The sequence below is a fragment of the Micromys minutus genome (assembly GCF_963924665.1).
Source record: "Micromys minutus genome assembly, chromosome: 25".
NCBI lineage: Eukaryota > Metazoa > Chordata > Mammalia > Rodentia > Muridae > Micromys > Micromys minutus.
Genome location: NC_137960.1, coordinates 29145706 through 29162027, shown reverse-complemented (window position 1 = coordinate 29162027; position 16322 = coordinate 29145706). Strand labels below are relative to the sequence as shown.

Genomic DNA, 16322 nt, shown 5'->3' with positions numbered 1-16322 from the left:
CCATGAAACCCGGAGGCACTACAGGGGAACGCTGGGAAAGCGTGCGATCCAGAAAAGACAGACACTGGGAGAGGAACAAAGGGTGAGCCAACCCATTCCCAAGTGGCCACTGGGTGACCCTGGAGGCCAGCCAGAGCAAGGGGAGTAAGATTGGGGAGGGGCACACATAACCACAGGTCACACAGGGTCTGTGGACAGACAGGGTTCACATGTTGAGATTTACGTTCTAAATTTAGAAAATAAGTGTGTCTGGTAGGAAAAACTGAGGTCTGTTTTAAATACTTTAAGCAATTTAAATACTTTTTCTTTTGCTCAGTGTGTGTGTGAGAGTGTGCGTATGCGTGTGTGTGCATGTGTGCGTGTGTGTGTGTGTGTGTGTGTGTGTGTGTGTGTGTGTGTGTGTGTGCGTGTAGGTTCCAGGGATTGAACTTGGGCTGGCAGGCTTGGCAGCAAACACACATACTCATCCCTAACCTGTCCTGCTTTAAGTACTTTCAAAGTTCCAACACTGCGAGCATGTAATTTCAGGAGTTGTGGCGGTTTCTCTGAGTTGTGTAGTCGCTGCTGCAGCCCATGCTGGCCTATTTCCATGGTCCCTGAAAGATCCCCTTGTTTCTTTACAATTCGTCTCTGTCCCGACTCCCAGCCCCAGGCAATCACTACTCCCTTTTCTCCATATATAGATTTCTTTTTCTGGACATTTCACATAAATAGAATCATACAATATCTGTTTCTCCATTTGGATTCTTTCACTCAGCTTTTTTTTTTTTTTTTTTAAGATAGTGCCTTGCTATGTAGCCCTGGCCAACATGGAATTTACAATGGAGACCAGGTTGGCCTCAGACTTGTGAATCTCCAACCTCTGCCTCTAAACTAGTAAACTATGCTGGGCTCTCTTGCTAGGTACGTTTTCTATTACATGAATACATGCTCTAGGCTGGATTTTGCATTTCCATTCATTGGTGATGGGTATTTTGTTGGCTCTGAGGTTGTTCGGCTATTTTGAATAAGGGTGCCAAAAACAGTTGTATGAGGTCTCTGTGTGACATAGACTGGCTTTTAGAGCAAAACTGGGCCTGGAAGGCGTGTTAACTTATATAAAAATGCAAAAATGTACCTGTTGTTTCACAACTCTAGAAACCAAGTTTCCGGGGGCGGGAGGCTTTTGAAAAAGAGAATTCCGTGAATAGTATTCTCTTTGCACACGTCCCAGTGTCTCCCCCTGCTGCAGCCCATAAGGCCAGGCCTGTTGGTATCTTAAGAGATGCTCCCCTGCAGTCCCTCCCACTCCTCTTCCTCAACTTCCCTCATGTTGAGGGTCAGTCATCAAACACTGGTTTATCCTAACCTCAGGGATCTTAGGTTGTTCCAACAGCCAGCATCCCCTTTCCTAATCCTAGCTCAGCTCACTGTTCTGCATTCAGCATTTCCTGAAATGCTGTGAACGTGGTTAAGTCTTTAGACATGAATCTGAAAGAGTGGCCATGTTTCTCTCGCTGTTACCCCACCATATACGTTCGCTGCATTTGTAACAGAAGAATCTGTCTTTGACCGTCTCTAACCAGAATGCAAGATCAAAGACGTAGGCACTTTTATCTTTTTTCTTCCTTTCTGCAGAACTTCACATGTGGGCAAGTACTCATTAAATCTGCCAAACTCATACGTAACTCACTATCAGAATTGTCCTCGAGTATGATTGATTGGTGGCATTCTCAGGGCTGCACTACTGTTCTTTCGGTGGCCTCTGTCACATGCTATCTGCTTCTGTCTCTAGCTCTCACTTCACTGTACTGACAGATGGCTACAAGCTAACTGTGCTCTCTGCCTTGGACCTTTCCTGTGCCCTTGTGTTTCGTGGGTGTGTGTATGTGTGTGTGTGTGTGTGTGTGTGTGTGTGTGTGTGTGTGTGTCTTCAGAGCCATACTCCTAGTCCCCATAACAAACCAGAAACATGGGAGTTAAGGAACATTGGAGTTCTGCTTCATCTGTGTAGAGAAAGCCCTAGATGTTACAACAACAATTAAACCCAGTCCCCTTCTAGCAAACAGCCATTCCCTCTGATTGGCATCTTATCTCCTGATGCACTCTTCCGGTTTCCTACTTCCTCCTCTAAGGAACCACATCTCTAAACATAACCTCCAGCTACATCTCAGCATCTGCTATTGGGGAGCCAGACTAGATCTGTGATTTATGTGTTTTAATTTCATTACAAGTTATTGTCAAACTGAAACATAAAAAAGCATGCAAGATCATGGATCTCCAACTTCATACCAAAACAAAACAGAACATGCATGTAACTTCACAAACTTTTATTATATTTGTGTGTGTGTGTGTGTGTGTGTGTGTGTGTGTGTGTGTGTAAGTTCTGGGGATGGTCATGAGGTTTGGTGGCACTCTTTAAACACTGAGACATCTTGTTGTATGTGGCTCAGAATCTCCTACTGCTGTCTGCCAATCTGGATATAGAGCTTTCAACTCCATTTCTAGCACCACGTCTGTCTTCCTGCATGCTGCCATACTTCCGACCATAACAGTAATGGACTGAACCTCTGAAACTGTAAGCCAGCCCCAGTTAAATGTTTGTCTTTATAAGAGTTGTCCTGGTCTTGGTGTCTCTTCACAGCAATAGAAAACCTAAGACAGTAGCTTACATGCTATGACAATGTGCTTATGACTATCTCTGTTTTATAGTTTATGCTAGGATGTTGTGACAAGAGACTTCCAAAGCAACAGACTATGAGAAGATATATATATATATAGATAGATAGATAGATATAGATGTATGTATGTATGTATGTATGTATGTATGTGTATATATGTGTGTGTATGTATATGTATACATATATAAACATATATATATATATATATATATATATACATATATATATATATATATATATATATATATATATATATATAATGCTTACTATTTATTTACTTGTAGGAGGCTCTTGTATTCCACAGCATGCCTGTAGAGGTCAGAGGACAACCCACCCACAAATTCCAGTAAGTAGGTTCTAGTAATTAAATTCAGTTCATCAGACTTGGCAGCAAAGCCTTTGCCCATTGAGTCAACTCACAGCCCTGTGTGTGGTTCTTGTCCCAGGTATATCTATTTTCTGGTCCTTTCCTACTGCTTTATTTTATTCACTTAAAGCGAGCTCTTCCTCCTTCTCCTCCTCCTCCTCCTCCTCCTCCTTCTCCTCCTCCTCCTCCTCCTCCTCCTTCTCTTCCTCCCTGTCCTTGGAATTTTTAAAGCTGATTCTCGCTGACTCCAGAGCAAGCAGTTCTCAACCTGCGGGACTCAACGCCTTTGGCATCTCTCTATCTCTAAAAATAGTGGCATTATAATTCATAACAGCAAAATTAAAGTTATGAAGTAGCAGTGAAGTGAACTTTATGGTTGGGGTCACCACAACATGAGGAACTATATTAAAATGTTGCAGCACCAGAAAGGTTGAGAAACACTGCCATAGAGGTTGGCCTAGAAATCACTGTGTAGACCAGGCTAGACTGAATTCATGATCCTCCTGTCCAGCCTCCACATTTCTGGGAAGACAGTAGTGAGATGCAACACATAGCTAAAGGCAATATTTATGATACCGTGAACTGCGAGTGTGAAACAATGTCTCATGCTCTGGGTAAATTATTTTCTGTGTCTAACATGTTAATGATGGCAAATGTATCAGGTTTAACTAATTGTGGTGTTTTGCTTGGCTCAGGGAGTGGCACTAGTAAGAGGTTTGGCCTTGTTGGAGTGAGTGTGGCCTTGTTAGAGGAAGTGTGTCACTGTAGGGATGGACTTTGAGAGAGCTTCCTCCTAGTTCTCCAGCACCATGTCTGCCTGGATGCTGCTATGTTTCCTGCTGTGATGATAATGGGCTGAACCCCTGAATCTATCAGCCAACCCCAATTAAATGTTGTCCTTTATAAGAGTTGCTGTGGTCATGGTGTCTCTTCACCACAGTAAAATCCTAACTGAGATACTAATGCCAATATTATACTATTTGTTTTGGTTTTGTTCTCAGGTCTCATGCAGGCTACATCTGATCTGCATCCCCACTCTCTGCTCTTATTCCCTTGTCTGCAAAGGAACCCTGGCAACATCATAAGAAACTGAATCTGCTCTGTCTTATACGTTCTGAGATAGCTTTTGTTCCCTACTGTACAATTAAGCTAAAGGGGACTGGTCCAGGTTGCCACTCTCAGCCAACCACACTCATTTTAAAAAACTGTTTTATTACCATTGGGAATTTTTAGACTACTGTCTCTGGATATAAAAACCCAGATTGTTGGCTTTCTAAGTCAGCTTCTCTAGGGGAGGATCTAGCAACTGTTGATATCATTGATCTTGAGATCACCTTTGGAAAACCACTGGCTTAGCATCTGTGTCATGGTCCATAGTTTCCATTTTGCAATTTGGCTTACAGCTGAATCTGTTTCTTTTGAGGAGGGACTGCTTGAGAGCTTTCCTGCCTATTCACTGTAGACTACATTTTAATCAGAAGTAACCCACACAAGATACCATGACAGGGTCTTATCCAAACTGGGACAGCGTTGAGAGCAACAGAGCTACTAGTTACACCACGGTAGCAGCGGTAAATGGGGACCATCTGGGAGCAACTGGAACAATCCCCTTTTGTTTGAAATGTTTAGTATGTTTAGAACAGTTATGAATATCAGAGAGGAAAATAAAATTCAAATCCGGAAAAACATTTCAATACACAAGGAAAAAATTTTTGGTCTTTTGCATAATTATAGGAAGCCAATAAATTAGTCCACTACTCTGACGGCTGGTCCCTTGGAGTTCAATGCTGCGCTAGAGCATTTTACAACTGGTCACTCAGCAGCGATGATGAGGAATGGGAAGTTCAGACTTTGAGCCTGTGAGTCATCCACATCTAGGTAGCTGTAGAACTTTGTGAGTGGGCCTTGGGGGGATAAGGACATCTGTGCATTGTGCTTACCAGTTTATAGAGCTTTTATCAAGTACTAATGGTCCCCCCCCCCACTCTCCAGAGAAAATGAAACACTTGAATCATTCATTGGAGCAATAGTTTGTGCTGCATAGCACGGAGTCCTCAGGTGGGGTCTCAAGACGCAACTAATTAGATTATTTAAGCTTTTCCCATCTTTTTCTGGTCCTAAACGCATCATGTCATTTTATTTCATAGCTGCAGGAAGGTGCAGCTCCACCTGGCAGCATGTCTTCACACAGGAACACCTAAAGGCTGAGGCGAGCACTTCTTTCACTTTAGTCACTAGTGACACTCACAGAGGCCAGGCTTGATGGTGCACAGCCAGTGACAGCATTTGAGGGGCTGGGGTGAAAGGGTCATAGCACAAGGGCAGCCTGGACTGGAGGGTTAGTCTGTAGTGAGTGTCACCACAGCATGGTCCAGTTTCTGAGATCATAGTTACGGCTTCCGCCACCTCTTGTCTCAAATCCTCTTATTCTCTTGACATTCGTGAGTATGCAGCTGACCATGTGTGACACCTGTCACACCATGTCTCTTTTTAGGAAAAAGCAAAAGACAAGGTGTCACTCCATGTTCTCCCTGCTGGAAGAGTTTCAGTCCTCAGTGGAGCAGAAGAGAACTGAGTCCAACCACTGCGATCTATAAGACTTGCCTTTTATTTTATTTCATTTTATATTATATTGTATTTATTATATTACATTATATTATCTTTGTGGTTCCTGCTTACTGTGCAAAGCTATAAATAAACTATGCTAGGTCTTTCTTTTCCTTCAGTTAACTGACAACGAAGAAGTACTCGTGAGGCAGTTGTGTAAGGGACAAGACTGGCATGCCTAGAAACTTGAGCAAGATGAGCCATCAGCGTGAAACTCGAACTTGCCAGACCAGCTCAGATGCACTTACTCATATACTATTTCCGTTTCAGATGTGCCTGACTTTGCAACCAGGTGGATTAGATAACAATCCATGTATGCCAGGCAGATTGTGTTTCCTAGTCGCCTGGTTTCTATCAGGCCTTATAGTTAGGAGCTACTCCTCCAAAGAGTGACTGCTCGGTGAGGAAGGGATGGTTGTGCTCTGACATACTGATGATTTCCCAAGCAGGAACTTTGGATGCTGTATTTCCACCTTCTCGTTTATCCTTTGAACGCCATGAGTCCTAAGAGCTATATGGGGTGGTTATAGCTTCAACAATCTAAATAGTCTTCCTCTGAGCCCCAAAGCTGTCAGGTCACTGGAGAGAATAGCTGAGGTCATAAAGTCATATGTGTCATTTCCAAAATCCAAAAAGAACATCAACTATAGTTTCTAGATATAGAAACAAACAGTCCTTGACATTGGAAAGGTTCAACTCATGCCATACACCGTAACACCCCAGGAAAATTTACTGTATTTCCATGGGTTTATTTTCCCTTTCTGACTCGCATGGTCTTAATCTAAAAATAACAGCCTCCTCCTGCTGTCTGATCTCATCAGCACATTCTTCTCAGTGCAGCCAGAATAAAGGGACAACCAATTCCTGTGGACCAATTTAGAGCACAGGGCACAGAGAGTGGGCTTAATCTTAAGTTGAAAAACACATCTCTATTCTTGAAAGCAAAAGAAAACTGCTTCTGATGTTTGTTTCTGTTTACAGAAGCAGAGAGAAAGAAAAGAAAAAAAGGGTTGCCCTTCTAAAAGTTGTGATCATTATTCTAGTGTGTGCAAACCACTTTGGATAAAGGATCTTTCTTTGAAGGTCTGTGGTCTTGAAGAACAAACTCCTACTCAACTGGGACCATGGTTGTCCCCTGAAATTTTCTTAAGGCTCACCATTGCCCCTCAGACAATTACGGGGGACAACACCAGAAGTATACCATGACTCTCCTCCAAAATTTCGCAGGGATGTACTGAAAAATACAACAGTGATTTTGTTTGTGTTTGTGTCCATGCATAGGTGTGTGCTTACATACTTCTGTGTGACTGTTCATACACATATGTGTGTGTACATATAGATGCTAGAGAACAACCCTGGGTGTTCAGATGCTCAGTTTGTTTGTTTGGGTTGAGTTTGGTTTGTGTGTGTGTGTGTGTGTGTGTGTGTGTGTGTGTCTGTGCATGTTTGTGCATGTATGTGTGTGTGTATGTGTATGTGTGTGTCTGTGTGTGTGCATGTTTGTTCATGTATGTGTGTGTGTGTGTGTGTATATGTGTGTGTTTGTGTGGGTGTGTTCACGATGATAAGGATCTAAGATAGCTATGGGCAGGTGCACACCTGTGACTCACCAGGAGTCAAAGCAGTGTAGCTAAAACTACAGAAGGATGACAGGATCCCTTTTGATCCACTGCCTTGTCTGTGAAGTTGAGCCTCTGAACCTTCACTGAGTTGTTTTTACCATGATGACTGTGTTAGCCTTCAGTGTATCAGTGACTGAGTCCTGTTATTGACTGAGGTCATTTATCCCAACACTGTGCCCAGATACAAGGGCAAATAATATGGTAATGGCTCAGGGACTTGTTGTAATGTAATCTGGCAATGTAGTTTTTTCATATTATTTGGCTTTTAAGCACCAGCATGTCCCAAGAACAATGTGGAAAATTACAGCCTGGACCAGTGGGACCTTCTTCCTGTTAACCTGGAACACCAGAACAACTGATGGAGTTAAAGTGTCGAGAGTATTAGTATACACAAGTAGGAGTTGCTGCCACATCTTCTATCCATCGCCATGGCTGCCTAGAAGCTGGTGCTGATCAGGCATAGCGAGAGCGCCTGGTACGACAAGGACCTGAGCCTGGAGGACCACAAGGAGGCGAAGCACAGGATGCTGGCTGTGAGTTTGACATCTCCTCCACCTCTTTACAAAAGAGAGCAATCCGAACCCTCTGGACAGTCCTGAATGCCATTGACCAGATGTGGTTGCAGGTGGCCAGGACTTGGCGCCTCAATGAGCGACACTATGGAGGTCTAACAGGTCTCAGTCGAGCAGAAACTGCTGCTAAGCACGGTGAAGCACAGTAAAGATCTGGAGACGATCTTCCGATGTTCCACCGCCTCCAGTGGAGCCTGATCATCCCTTCTACAGCAGCATCTGCAAGGATTTCAGGTATGCAGACCTTACAGAGGACCAGTTGCCCTCCTGGGAGAGCCTGAAGGACACTATTGCCAGAGCGCTGCCCTTCTGGAATGAAGAAATCATCCCCCAGATCAAGGAGGGGGAAAGGGTCTTGATTGCTGCCATGGCAACAGCCTTCGGGGCACCATCAAGCATCTGGAGGGTCTCTCAGAAGTGGCCATCATGGAGCTGAACCTGCCAATGGGCATTCCCATCGTCTATGAATTGGACAAGAACTTGAAGCCCATCAAGTCCATGCAGTTCCTGGGAGATGAGGAGACCTTGCGTAAAGCCATGGAAGCTGTGGCTGCTCAGGGCAAAGTGAAGAAGTGAAGGCGAGGAGGCAGACTCCTACCCGACACCCTCCCTGCCTGTTCCTGCCTCCTGCACCCTCCCCAGCACCTGCCACACTGACTACATCTTTAGGATCTTAGGTTTAAGTTGTAGCTGCAGATGGGGACCTGTGGCTCCCATTTTCATTTCAGTATTTTATCCCCTGCTCCCATTCCCTTCGTAGAATCTAGTCAGAAGAGCACCTTGGGGGTTAAGGTTCTGTGTCCACATCCAGGGACGGCTCCCTGTACCAGGAGAGTGGAGAGATAGTAATTATAGTTTTTCTTAGTTCTCTGTTTGCTCAGGGTCTGCTTAGGAGGAAGTCAGGGAGGAACTGCGCTGTGGTATGACCAATGAGAAGCTGCGGTCCAGTTTGTCCCTGGAACCTGTCCTGCATTCTTCCCACAATTAGGTAACTGGGGGCGTAGTCATTCCAGTGGAGAGTGGAAGTAGCCTCGTGGTGACCTGAAAGACCCTACTTTCTCTCTGACCCTAAAGGAGCTGCTGGCCCTAGAAGGTTGGGATCAATCTTGTCAAGTGTGTGTTACATTTACTTTTATTTTTTTAAAGGTATATATACATATATTAGCACACAGAAGCAACCCTGAGGTTGCTAGTGGCAGTTGAAACAGTACCTCTCCTGGAGTGTTTTTTTATTGTGCAAATAAATTATGCCTATTTTGATTACTATAACTCCATCATTTATAGAAGCCTTCCAGAGAGTTTTGAGGATGGTGTCATTTTGAATATCATGCCAGTTGCTCTACCACAACCATTATCGACAACATGCTGACCTTAACTGGCAATGAGGTGCTGCATTTTTTCCCGCCTTAATACAAGAATTAATACAGGGAGCTGTTCCAACCACAGACTACAGGGAAGGTAACTCCAACCTAGGGAAAGTAACTCTAAGAGACCTTTTTAAAGAAGCCTGGCCTTGCTCACACCAACGCAAGTCACAGGCTTTTGGCATAGAAATTGTTTCCAATGTTTTTTCCTTCTTCAGGCAGAAGAAAATGTGAGGATAAATTTTCACATGTGATAACCTTACCCAGTCTTGCCTTCATCAATTTTTAATTTTTTTATATTATAATAAATGTGTGGTTTCTATGCATATATATGTATATATATATGCATACATATGTATGTATATATATACATATATATACATACATATATATGTATATATATACATATATATACATACATATATATATATATATATGGCACAAATGAACACAGTTCAAGGATTTAAACAATTTCCAATGTAAAGATTTTTAAAAATAATTTAAACAACGTCCAACTGCTTAAAGTAGAACATTAAATCTCTAGGGTCCATCTTGGCTCTACCTGGCCTCTAGCTGTGTTCTTCTTTCCTTGGTCTTATACTCTCAGAATTCATCACCACATGTATTCTTCATGTTTCACCCACATAAATGAGTAATTTTTCAAATTGCTTCTCCTAAGTCATGTGGAGATCTGAATCAGCTGACAGGGGGATCTTCGGAGATGTGCATGTGAGCGGTTGGTGGAACTGGTTTTCCTTATAAACGACTCTCAGGCAAGAGATTTAGAAAGGAACAGCCTCACCAGACACATACGTACAAAGAATTATACTGCAATAATAGGGTGCAGCAGAGGGATGTGAATGTAAAGATTCTGGCTTCTCCCCAACTGCCATGTTTCTTTCTTCTTTACAACTTTCTTCAGGTGAGAACCCAAAATGGACATAGACTTAGCTACCTACCTGAGCATGGTACATCCTTGTTTGTTGATAGAAGAGAGACAATCCATTCCAGGGTCATGGAATCCAAGAACTTCAACTCATAGTGATTTGTTCTCTATCTCTGTCGCTGTGTGTTTATGTGTGTGTGTCCCTTTGTCTGTCTCCTCTGTGTGTTTGGTGTGTCTCTCTGTTCCCTTAGTATGTCTGTCTTTCTTTTCTCTCTCTCTCTCTCTCATAGGCTTATATTTTTCAAAACCTACTTTGATAAGGGTTCTTAAATGTTTTAACCTCCCTTATAGCCCACTGATAAAATGTAGGGAAAGAAGATGTTTAATAGGACAAGGGGGGTGTTGTTCTGTTTAAAAGTATTTCTTTGGGGTGATGCCAATCTCCACTGTCAGCAGCCCCGTCTACTTGAATCAGCAGCAGTGGCTCAATTCAGAAGAAACCACAAGGCTCCACCAATCAGCACGAGTCTGCTGAAGCAGCCAGAACACCTTTATAGGTTCTTTGGTGCATAACAAAAATAAGCGAAGAAAGCAAGGTGAACCAATGCCAGAGCGTTATTCACTGTCCAATAGGTTGTACTTAAACTCTTTCCAAACACCATGTGTCTGAAGTGTCTGCTCCAGCAAAACACACATGCCCTTTCACCAGACAACTTCCAGGAAAATATATGTTTGTTCTAAGCAAAGCATCCTCTCACAAGACAATTTCCAGGAAACGTCACACGATGCAATCTGGCCTCCAATGAAACAAAAAATTACACTTTACTCTTTCTCATGGAGAACAGGTTTCAAGTTAAAGTTCCTTAGCCTTTCTCTTGCAACAGATAAGAAATAGCACCTCTGTACAGGAAGACAGGTTAAATATCTGCATAAAGTTGGTGGTTTCATTAGGAAAGAAGAAAAGAGAATCCCAAATAGTTCAGCCTCTAATGTGGAATTACCTGATATTTAGAAGCTAAAAGCTGTTCTCTTACAACTAGTAGTCAGAAAATACAAACTATATAGTGGTATATATTTAAAAAAGAAAGCCACAAACCCTCACTATGGCCGGCATCGTTGAGCTATATGGCATCTGTGGGATATTTTCATCTCAGCAGCGACCACTCTCCTCCGACACTCTGCTGCTGGCTACTCTCTTGTCCCAGTGGGGACCTCTCCACTTCTGTGACTAGCTTCATCTATCTTGTGGCCCTCTGTTGTGGACCCTGTTCCCATTCCCAACAACCTTGTAAAATAAGATTCTAGAGGTTCCAGCAGTGGCTAGCGCCCTGAGGTTCTGGGACATGCTCTGGTCCCAGCAATCACTGCCCTCTCTTGGGTCCCTGCCTCGGATTCTGCCCACACTCCCGGCAACCACCTTCTGAGGTCACTGTCACCACTCACACCAGCCCAACAAAATCAAAATTCCAGAAACTTGTAATTTAACAATCAGATTTATCTCAGTAAATTCTCACGCCACAAAATGTCCACATAATAAACTCAGAGTCCATTGATATGATACAATCTACCCACCTACACAAAACAAGTTGTCCTATAATAATCCATTCCTTATAAGATATTCATAACCACCTGTGACCATTCAGAGCCACACAGAGATGGGTCATCTTTGCCCTCCTCCATCTTGCTTCTCCCTCTCTCTTGGCTTCTCTACCCTTTCCAAAACTCTGTCTCCACCTTACTTTTTCACTGCCCTATCACAGGCCTTTCCTTATCTTGTTCCTGCCCTCACCTTAATTCCAACTGCAGAACTATAATATGGCATTCCAGAATGTGTGCTCAGTCTTGGAGGCATTAATTAATTTTAATTTTTCATATGGGGTCTCCAATAGCCCAGGATGGTCTCTGTCTCACTATGTAGCTGAAGATGATCTTCCCAACTTCACCTTTCATGTGCTGTGATTCCTGGCATGCTTTCCCAAGTCCAGATAAAATACATTTCTTTGTTTCTCTTGGTATTGACTTTCCACAGATAGCTAAGCTTTGACATAATGCAGTTTTTACTGTCTACTGAAAATGCTCTGCTTTATATCACTTGCTATTTATTCTGAACTGGGTAGTGCCTACCAAGTGGTTTTCTCTTATTTACCTAATTGAACTAAGGAGGGAGAGAGAGAGAGAGAGAGAGAGAGAGAGAGAGAGAGAGAGAGAGAGAGAGAGAGAGGCAGTTTACCATAACTTTAGGTACATACTTTTATATATTTACATTTTCTAGAGCAAGTAAACATTTTGCAACCCTACAGGTTTGAAAATGGTCATGGGATTTCTTCTGATACTTTCGTCAAGAAGCAGGATCTATTTCTTCACTCCCTAAGCTCAAGCTGACCTTGTAACTTGCTTTGACTGCCTGCCTACTGCAGACCTATTTGTGACCTCTCACAAGGCCTTTTCAGCTTTGGTTCAGCCTTTATGGAACTCTTAAGCCTGGGGAAACATCCTATACTGTCTTCTGAACGGGCCATGGAAAGAGCAGACATGCTGTGCCAGCCCCAGTTAACCGGTACCTGGTTGAAACTGAAGCAATCCCTTTTCATACCAGAGGAAACAGACTTGAGTTTCTTGGCTGAGTTCTCCACAGACTGCTGCCCAAGAACCATGAACAGATGGCTGATATTTTAAACACAAAGTTTTGGGGAAATTTTCATGCTGTAATAGATAACTGATATCCTCAGCCCACAGTTGTCATTGTTTATCTCTTTCTCTCTTTTTATTATGGTGTTAGAGCAGTGGTTCTCCACCTTCTTAAATCTGTGACCCTTTAATACAGTTCCTCATGTTGTGATGACCCCTCACCCATAAAATTATTTGTATCACTACTTCACAACTGCAATTTTCCTACTGTTATGAATCAGAGTGTAAATATCTGATCTGCTCTTCCAGAGGTCCTAAGTTCAGCTACCAGCAACCACATGGTGGCTCACAACCATCTGTAGTGGGATCTGATGCCCTCTTCTGTTGTGAATGAAGACAACAACAGTGTACTCATATTAAAAAAAAAAAAAAAAAAAAAAAAAAAAAAAACTGGGGAAATGGGGCCGGAGAGATAGTTTAGTAGTTAGTTAAGAGTGAGTGGGCCCAAGTTCGGTTCCTAGCCCATGCCATGTGGCTCAAACAGTTTATAAGTCTAGTACTAGGAATCCACTGCCTCTGGGTGCCACAGGCACTAAAGTCATGCTCACATATCTACACACACACACACACACACACACACACACACACACACACACACACATTCTCAAAAAAAAAAAAAAAAACAAATTAAATTCATTTAAAAATAAAATGTTTCTAATACTTGGAAGATTATTCTTTTCCTTCCTATAATGTAACACCTAGTCAGCACCTACCCCATGCTCCTGCATTGTGCCAGGCTTAGGGTCACATAGAGCATTGGGAGTAAAGATAGGGAAATGTAGTTTTCATTAACAATAAAACCGTTAATCGATTAATTAATTTTTGTTTTATTTTGAGACCGACTTTTTCTATATAGGTCTTGCAAGATTTGAATTTATGGTCCTTCTACCTCTGTCTCCAAATGCTGGGATCTGGGGTGGGTATCACCAAACCTGGCAAAATGTAAAATATATATTTAATTCATCTTCATTGCATTGTTCTTAAGCTCTATGTCATACCCACCGACCCAGGTTTCTTTAAATATTCCACTTATAGAATGTACTAACCCATGTATAAATGTGTGCAACCAATGCTCAGATTATATTATTGCTATGTATACTAGTGATCAAAAACAATAGAAGGTGGGCAGAAAGCATAGTTTCTATTTTAAGAGACAAATAAAGAAGTAAACTATACTTACTGTGCAATTTGAATGAATGCCCATGCTACTGGGTATCATGGGATTGCCAAGACAAATGCACTGTAGAAATGTTAAGACCTATGTGTCCACAGTAGATACCTCCAGGCCCACTGTGAGCTTTGATTCTTAAAATGTAGGGAGAAAACCAAGATGGGATATGAAGTTTTCATGTCTCAGGCTCATCCCTCTTCCTTCTGGTCAGGGCAGGATCCTCTCAGATCCCACCGTTATTATACAATCGCCCTGAGAACTTATGCCCACTATCAAATGTTATATAAAAAAGTATTTCCAGTTCCACCCAGCCTCCTGGCTCACCCTGAGAATGAGCTAATCAGATTGATGTGGGATTGTCTCTCCAGTTTTCTTCAGCTCCTCCCTGGTATGGTCATGAAAGAGCCAAGAGTGAGGCCCAGAGCTCGCACATAGGCTTTGTACTTCATTTTCCTGACGTCATACACTGCAGATGCTTTCTTATCCTCAGGGCTATTTTTACCTTTATCACTCTCCCCCAACCATTTTCGACTGTAGTCTTCTGCTCTTTAGGTCCACAGCACATCCGCCTTCAAACATTTCCTTTAGTGCTTTACTTCTTGTTCTCTCGTAACCTCTGACTGTCATCACTACTTCCGGTTCCTTTCCTTTCATTTTCTCCCCCACTCAATTACTCCCTGCTGTCCAATTTTCCTCTATTCAATTCTGAACATCAGCTGAAAGCTTCCTTGTTGCTAAGCAACCACATCACCCAGATACACTATATATACACCACTTTCTACTCTCAGCTCCTGAGAGAGAGAGAGAGAGAGAGAGAGAGAGAGAGAGAGAGAGAGAGAGAGAGAGAGAGAGAGAGAGAGAGAGAGAGAACCAGAAAGAATTAAAATAAAAAGCCTTATGGGGTAGAAAAATCTCTAAGAGAACATGCAGGTTTTTGCCTTCCTGTCTTCATGCCTGGCGATCTATACTTCTCACACCTTGCCTTTTCTTAATAGCTATCATTGCTTCCTTTATTCATAATTTGCTCCATGCCTTGAGCTAACACTACAATAAAGCACAAAGCGTCCCTCTGAGCTTACACAAATTATGGATGGGAAAAAGAAATATAATTCTTACCAAGGGAACAATAAAGGAGAAAATATCTAAAGTTTAACTACAAAGTACGTGAAACACATAACTATGAAGCTCTTCTGAATAAACACACTGGATCGAATCCAGCCCTCCCTAGTGGAGTGGCTTCCACTGAAGACCAAGTCAACTAACCTGTACTGGCTGTCAGCCTCAGTCTTGGTGAGCCGTGAGGAAGCTGAGGGTGGTTTGTAGGAAATAAAGGGTAAAAACAATTCCAAGAACTGACTGTGGTTTTCTAAAGCTCTGTCCTTCTGCAGACTTCAATCTGATGTGACATTTATGTGTTGAAGGCATAATGAGGGTGTGACAGCCTTCCTCACAACATGTTCTCAAGGGATTCCAAAGTCTTCTGGCACGTTTAATCATTTAACAGGCATGGTAACTCCATATGTCTAAACACTAGAGCCGCGTAACACATACCAGCATGTTTGAAGAAATCTCCTTTTCACCCTTGCAATACCATAAATAATTTCCCCCATTGGTGTGAATTCTTTCTCTGTCGCTGTGCATTTCTGCAATGCCTGGGAGGCCTTCTTTGTGAAGCCTGCCCCCTGCTCTGTTGTTTTGGCCACAGCTCACACCACACTAATTGGGGAGTGTTGAGAGCTGTCCTGCAGGGTTGGAGCCTGTCCTGTGCACATATGGCCCAGGACTGAGTCTTGGCCTCTGTAAGAGCTCGAAGGTCTTTCATGTAATAAGTGCTTACTAAACTGCTTTACATGTAATAATAGTAATAATGATACAAAGGTGCTCAAGACGACATTTTCTTATTATTATTAATTTGTACATTTGTGTGTGTGAGTGCCTGAGCTACTTTCTCGTGTGTGTGTGTGTGTGTGTGTGTGTGTGTGTGTATATGTGTACTTTCTCCTCTGTGTGTGTGTGTGTGCACTTTCTCATGTATGTGTATGTGTTCACTTTCTCATGAGTGTGTAAGTGTTTGCACTTTCTCCTGTGTGTGTATCTGTCTGGATTTTCCCGTGTGTGTATGTGTGTATACTTTCTCCTGTGTGTGTGTCTGTACTTTCTCGTATGTGTGGGTCTGCACTTTCTTCTGAGTGTGTGTGTCTGCTGAAATTTCTCTTTGTGTGTGTACTTTCTCCTCTCTGTGTGCACTTTCTTCTCTCTCTCTCTTTGTCTCTGTCTCTCTCTGTCTCTCTCTGTCTCTCTGTCTCTCTGTCTCTCTCTGTCTCTGTCTCTCTCTGTCTCTCTCTGTCTCTGTCTCTCTCTGTCTCTCTCTGTCTCTGTCTCTCT

The 16322-nt window shown here is 42.7% G+C and overlaps 1 pseudogene across 1 annotated transcript in view; it reads left to right on the top strand.

Moving 5' to 3' along the window:
- The window catches only part of LOC308437135 (phosphoglycerate mutase 1-like), a 45500-nt pseudogene extending 37096 nt beyond the window's left edge, over window positions 1-8404 (top strand). Inside the window, exon 3 of the transcript in view lies at window positions 7720-8404. The product of the transcript in view is annotated as a phosphoglycerate mutase 1-like (transcript). The remainder of the gene's footprint in view (window positions 1-7719) is intronic.
- The last annotated feature ends 7918 nt before the right edge of the window (window positions 8405-16322 follow it).